Source organism: Taurulus bubalis, assembly GCF_910589615.1.
Source record: "Taurulus bubalis genome assembly, chromosome: 8".
Lineage (NCBI taxonomy): Eukaryota > Metazoa > Chordata > Actinopteri > Perciformes > Cottidae > Taurulus > Taurulus bubalis.
The window spans coordinates 3144416-3151948 of NC_136596.1; positions in this window are offsets into that span (position 1 = coordinate 3144416).

The window sequence follows — 7533 nt, forward strand, 5'->3', positions numbered from 1 at the left end:
GGATCTGCTGTCGCTATACAACCCCTTCACAGCCTGGCCGTCATTAGAGGATTACACTCGGTGTCCTCTGCAGCTTGCCAAAAGAATCCTGATGTGCTTAAGAGGAACCCCGCCCACAAACCTGAAAACAACAACAATCACATTCCACATTTGTTAATGAGAAGCCAAGAATCTCCATTGTGATATTTTCTTACAGGAAAATGTTTTGAACTGGACTTTGGGACGCACCAATTACCATCTGAGCACAAATATCCAAAGCAATACCAAATGTAATCCATATGCAGTGGTCATATGTTACGTCTGTGTATGGGCGATAAAGTTTCCGGTTTAAAAGGTTTAAGGAACACAAAGTAAAGTTACAAGAATCATTCAGAAACGGTCAGAAAACGGTCCTGAACCTCCACTGAGGGATATGTCTATGACGTGGTCAGTAGCGTAATTAAAGGAGCATTTCAAAATCACTAAACACATCTTATTAAGTCCAATATGGCTCTTGCACCAATACTGATACCGGATATGGAATATTGGGTTGATACTGACTCCAATCGCTTGATCAGGTATCTGTGAAAATGAGGCTGATTTATTAAATTCAGTACCATTTTTTATACCTTTATTACCTCATGGATGGAATTTATAGTTTGGACAATTTTTCAAATGTTTACATTAAATTGTAGGGTTAGGGTTAGTGTTTTTAATTATTTATTTATCATTTATAAATTATTTTTATTTTATTTCATGGGTAATTAAATGTAATTGAATATGAATTATTCAGTACATTTAAATTCATATATATGTATATATACACTACTGTTTAAAAGTTTAGGGTCACTTTTTTCAATGAAGATGACATTAAATTAATCAGAAATACACTATACATTGTTAATGTGGTAAATGACTATTCTAGGTGGAAACATCTGGTTTTTAATGAAATATCTACATAGGTGTATAGAGGCCCATTTCCAGCAACTATCACTCAGTGTTGTAATGGTACATTGTGTTTGCTCATTACATAGAAGACTAATGGATGATTAGAAAACCCTTGTGCAATTATGTTAGCACAGCTGAAAACAGTGATGCTGGTGAGAGAATCTATAAAACTGGCCTTCTTATGAGCTAGTTGAGTATCTGGAGCATCACATGTGTGGGTTCCATTATACTCTCAAAATGGCCAGAATGTGAAAGTCGCATGTTACATTTTGTTTTACAAACTTTGGAAAGCAATGTTTAAGTCAGGCTCTACACGTAAAAATAATTCAACAGATGGCGTCGGATCAATTCTCGGTGTCGGGCCTGAAGGAGTCGGATCTCGTTGGTTCTGTAACAGTGTCTTTAAAGTTCATCTTGACATTCCCGCCGCCATCACAGGCCGGAGGCTGCTCTGTGTGCGGCGCCGCTCAACACAAGAGCCGACGGGATCAGGGACTCTTCCCTCTTCCCTCTTCGTCGACGGAACCTCAATCGTGTCACCTCGGCTGCACAATTCAGATCAAAATCGATCCCCGAACAAAAGGGACTCCATTTCACCGCCGGGAGAGGAAATTAAACTCATTTTGAATTCCAAACATACATTACGCCAGCTTTATTCACTTCAGTAGCAGGATAAGCCCCTCGAGATGAAACTGCTCATTAGAAGCAGAAAAAGGAAAAGTTAATCGACCTCGGCTTCAGCACGACTTTCTCTGAGTTGCTCCCACGTGTTGAATAAGAAAGCCTCATGATCCACACAGGTAAGCTGTATTAATCTGCCAAGTTTCTTGTTTCTCATCCAACAAAGTCCCCAAAAATACAGTCTTATGGGGGAGCACTACACGGAATATTTGATTTTCTATTTTACAAGAGCGGAAAAGCAGACAGAAGTGTTTATTATTTGATGACGGATGATGTCACAGGACGGCTGGTTTATGAAATGCCAACATCCAATCAGCGCATTTACATTTATCGCGCATCAAAAAGGTTAATCACTCCGCCTGACCTGCCTGCATCAAGGAATTGGGCTTTTTTTGGGGGTTGGGGGGATCATCCATTTCATGTCTGATAGAATCTATAATTCGTACGGTGTCAATCACCTGCCGGCCTCAAATTCCACGCCTCGTATTTTGCGATGGGTAACCCCTCCTCCCTCTTTTTTCACAGTACAATAGCCCCTTCATAAATAAACCTGGATACAGATCAAGTCTTCTGTGAGGTATTGGTTTAAAGCCAATATTCCGTCTTGATTTCAGAGCAACACACAAACACAGAAACAGTCGTGTTTATACCAGTTACAGCCGACCATGTTATTGTGGGCAGCAGATTGGGGTAAAAAGTTCAATTTTAATCCTATTAAATCTTAATGCGCCATACTTTTAATACTTCTGTGGGCCGTCATCAAAGGGAAACGCTCAACCGCCTCGGCTCAAACCGCCATAGCGTCCCCACCGGCTGCCGGAAACCGTTTCCTCAGCACTCATTACCTGGCGGAGTTCCTCAGGGTTCGGTGTGAGGCCCGGTCCGGTTCCTTTGGCCTTTGCGAAATTAACTGCAAAAAACTTATCTTCCTGGTTTTAATTGTTGCGGATGTGTCACAGAGATACGAGTGCAATTTCATGTGACTTTTTAAGCGACGTGACGATCAGCTATCCACACCCCTTCAACTATGAAACGCTTGAATAAAGTAAAATACAATGTACAGTAAAAGAAAATTGTGATTTCACTTTAAAGGTGCTTGAATTACAAAAGCGTCTTCAAGGAAGGCGACTTCCACACCGATACGTTTTCTTTATAAAACGTGCGTTTCAGCATCCTTTTTCGTTGCCATGTTGAGAGCCGTGTAGAGTCAATCCCTCAATCATAGATATGCTCCGGATCTGTAATGCATGTCACAATTTCACAATGAGTTATTATACTTATATTTAAGACAAAAAGCTAAGCCATTGTCCTTCCAGCATGTTTTCCCAATTGCAGATTTCCTCAATAAAGCCTGCATGCTTCACTGCCGCCGCTCTCTATTTTACAACCAAGTCACACGTTCCCACCTTGCTCCGGCTGCAGCGCCTCAGATCCTTATTGGTAAAAGCAGACAAAAATCTCACCATTTCAATACGGGCATCTCCTCACGGATTAACCGTTCAGAATTGATTTTTAAATTTTGCCTGATTACTTTTAAAGCAGCGCTAAATCTAATCCTGGAGCACACGGTAAACATTTTAAATCTGTAAGCCTCCAGTTGAACCCTTCATTTGTCCTCAGCAACGCAGCGCAGGAGGCTTGAAGACACTTAAACTGAAGACGGAAGATTATTGAGGTTTTACATTTGGGAAAAATCAGCAGAAATGTGGGTCTTTCTTCCAGACTTTTGTGTATTACTACTACGACTACTACTACTACTACTAGTACTACTACAACTATTACTATAGAAGAACATTTAGACTGGAAAATCAAGATTCAACAGTACACTTAAGTAAATTAAACAGCAACAGTAAAATCAGGCAATCAGAGTCGCACATTTATTCAAGATTAAATTTGAGGTACTTGTATGTTAATTGAGTATTTCCACTTTCTGCTACTTTACACTTTTACTCCACTACAACTCAGTAGTTGTTTTTAAACTCCACTAGTTGGATAGCATGAGTTAAAGTTATTGTGCATATTCAGACAAAGAATACAAAATATTATGTATTTAAGATGAGCTAAAACTTTATTGATCAACAAGCTACCCAGCAGTATATAGAGTATTCAATCATTAAAGGGATGCAGCAATAGATACACAATGAGTATACTTTTACTTTTCACACTTAACATATATTGGGATCCTTATACATTTGAAATGTTGAGTAAAAATAGTAATAAATGCAGGACTTGTACTTGTAACAGTGTATCTGTACATATGGTATTGCTTTTTGACTGTTTCTTCCACAACTGATAAATTAGCTAAAGAAAAATTGAAACAAACTGGTGATTCCTAGAGTTAAACGAAGTAGAGGTAGCATGAACAAAAAAGATAGCGCAAGCCTCGGATCCACAGGGATGTTTAATATTTAACAATATTTTATTCTATGATATCCTCTTACTTATTATATGAAAGGGAGCTTTTGTGAGATGGCTGGCTGTTAATCTTTCCACGCACACACAAAGCAGGTCGAGGCAAGGCACCGTGGAACATTTAATAACACATGCACAATTCACCAGCACCTGCTCCAGCACTCAGGTAATGGAGTGGGAACACGCAGCAGCAGCCAGTGAACCAGATAGCGCATGAATAAAGCAGCGGGGAGACGGATGGAGCGCCCGGGCCCCGGCCCTCCCTCTTCCCTCTCATTCCCCCTTTTCCGAGTGGGTCGGGAGGCGTCCTCGGCTTTAATCAGGCTCACCTGAGCGCACCTCAGCGCACGCCGTGTCCCGATGATGGATGGCCTGGAGGAACACCTGCAACTAGCGAGCTCTCTGCCACGCCGTGTGTTTGGCATTGGCAGACGCTGCCGGCCTCTCAGGGGGAGGGGAGAGGGGGTGTAATGGCGGCGAACTTGAGCGGAAGACTTTTTCGTAGTTTTCCCCCCTTTTAATTACCGTGTCCCCCCACCGTGCCTTTCTATGTGAAGAGAGAAGAATCGACTTCGATGCTCCCAACCTGGCGCCGGCACTGCTGAGCACTGAAGGCTCCCGGGGGCACTTCTGACATTTTGTGCGAGCAGTAACCTCTCTCTCTCTCTCTCTCTCTCTCTCTCTCTCTGTGTGTGTGTGTGTGTGTGTGTCGTTCCGTTTCGCCTCTGGTCTGACATCGTGTCGGGCTGATAGAAAGATGTCTTCTCGCTCGGTCCTGAACGCTAAATTTTTTTTGTTCTCGGAGAAGCGCCGGCGGCTCGGTTTAATCTATTCACGCGCTCTTTTTCACGCCGACGCCTTCGAGGGCCGAGGCTACACCGCTGCACTCTTGTAATCGTAATAAATAATGTATGATTAATATGGCTGATTAAACAGCCTGGGAAGCCTCTCCCTGTGGGCAACACTACTACTTCTAGCAGAATAACAAAGATTACCTCAGAGCTTTTTCCGCTCTTGTCACACCATTGTCAGATAAGGAGTTCGACAGCCGCTCCAGATCAAAGAGCGTCTTTGTGCGACGCCGCTCTGCCAGTTCAGCTCCAGTCGGTTTGAAAGTCTCGGTGCTGTGGGATTACAGAGGTGTGCAGCTTGGTGATTCTTAACAGGAAAGTGTTCGGGTTAACTTCGGGTTGTTGTACATTGCATTTGTTCTGCAGCCGCTTCTGTCCAAATTGGCTTAAAATACAATTTTCTTTACGGGGCTCTTTACTAAATGAACATCATGCTGTATTGAAGAAGACTTGAGACATAAACTGAGGGAATAAATCAAGAGAAGTAGAGTCACTTATATAGTCTTCTATACAACCAGAGGAGTCGTCCCCTGGTTATCAGGAGAGAATATGCAGCTTTAACACATGAAGCATATACTTCTATACAACCAGAGGAGTCGCCCCCTGGTGGTCAGGAGAGAATGCAGCTTTAACACATGAAGCATATACTTCTATACAACCAGAGGAGTCACCCCCTGGTGGTCAGGAGACAGAATGCAGCTTTAACACATGAAGCATAGACTTCTATACAACCAGAGGAGTCTTGGCTTGACTCTTCAGACCTTCAAGAATGAAATAAAGATGATATCTCTGGTTCTGGTCGTCCCCTGGTGGTCAGGAGAGAGAATGCAGGTTTAACACATGACACTTCTATACAACCAGAGGAGTCGCCCCTTGGTGGTCAGTAGAGAGAATGCAGCTTCAATACATGAAGCACATACTTCTATGCAACCAGAGGAGTCAACCCCTGGTGGTCAGGAGAGAGAATGCAGCTTTAACACATGAAGCATAGACTTCTATACAACCAGAGGAGTCACCCCCTGGTGGTCAGGAGAGAGAATGCAGCTTTAACACATGAAGCATAGACTTCTATACAACCAGAGGAGTCGTCCCCTGGTGGTCAGGAGAGAGAATGCAGGTTTAACACATGACACTTCTATACAACCAGATAAGTCGCCCCTTGGTGGTCAGTAGAGAGAATGCAGCTTTAACACATGAAGCATATACTTCTATACAACCAGAGGAGTCGCCCCCTGGCGGTCAGGAGAGAGAATGCAGCTTTAACACATGAAGCATATACTTCTATACAACCAGAGGAGTCACCCCCTGGTGGTCAGGAGAGAGAATGCAGCTTTAACACATGAAGCATAGACTTCTATACAACCAGAGGAGTCGTCCCCTGGTGGTCAGGAGAGAGAATGCAGGTTTAACACATGACACTTCTATACAACCAGAGGAGTCGCCCCTTGGTGGTCAGTAGAGAGAATACAGCTTCAACACATGGAGCATATACTTCTATACAACCAAAGGAGTTGACCCCTGGTGGTCAGGAGAGAGAATGCAGCTTTAACACATGAAGTATAGACTTCTATACAACTAGAGGAGTCGCCCCCTGGTGGTCAGGAGAGAGAATGCAGCTTTAACATATGAAGCATAGACTTCTATACAACCAGAGGAGTCTTGGCTTGACTCTTCAGACCTTCAAGAATGAAATAAAGATGATATCTCTGGTTCAACTGTATCGATGTCTTTTTGTCTATCCTTCTATCTCAAACGTTCCACCGAGAGCTCGAGAGTTCGACAGTTACAGGCGAGTGATGGTCAATAGGTGGAGTACTTTGTGCACCAAATTTTTTAACAATTGGGATTGGATTTCGGCTTCAAAAATGCTGCAACCAAAAAAAGGAAAGTGCTCAATGTCTGACTTCTGTTATCCACTTTGCAACTACTCACCTCCATTGGTGGTGCAGAAACGGTGCTCGGAATCCTTTTTATTCTCTCAATGTTAAAATCACCTGTTGGGAAATTGCATTTAGGCAACAACACCCCGCACCCACCTGCCTCCGAACCGACCCTCGAGTCTCACCTTCTCCTCTACCCTCTACGCCGGCCTTCTCCTGGAGCCAGTGACACATCATCATTACTTGCCTAAATAGAAAATTTGGGCCTCCATTTCTCATTTCGTTTTTTTCCTCCTTTTTTTTTTTTTTAGGACCTGTGGAGTGCACTGCCCTCAGGACCACGACATTAACATTCTGCCCGCAATATCAGACACAAAGCATGAAACATTGCATTTCCTTCTGGTTTTACCGGATGGAGACGACACTAAAAACTTTCAACCTATAAATTCTCTTTAACCGTCTGAGTTTCCGGTCGACTTGAGACGAGGTCAGAGTCTTTGTCCCTGATGTATGAAGAGAAAACGCTATTACAAACTCAAAGGCTCTTTTTGAGGAACAAGCCCTGTCCCTGCACTTTGGCTAATACACCTGATGGGAACACCCGCCACCACAAGCGGTCCAGCGAGAGTAAGACTGGCGTATTTCTAATTTAACTGCCAATGTCTCTGACAGATACTGACCTTTGGCGAACAGAGGTCCTTAAACACTATTACAGGGTTTAGAGGGGGGGCATAGTCATTTAGCTTAATGCCTGGCACAAGCACTCACAGAATCCAATGAAA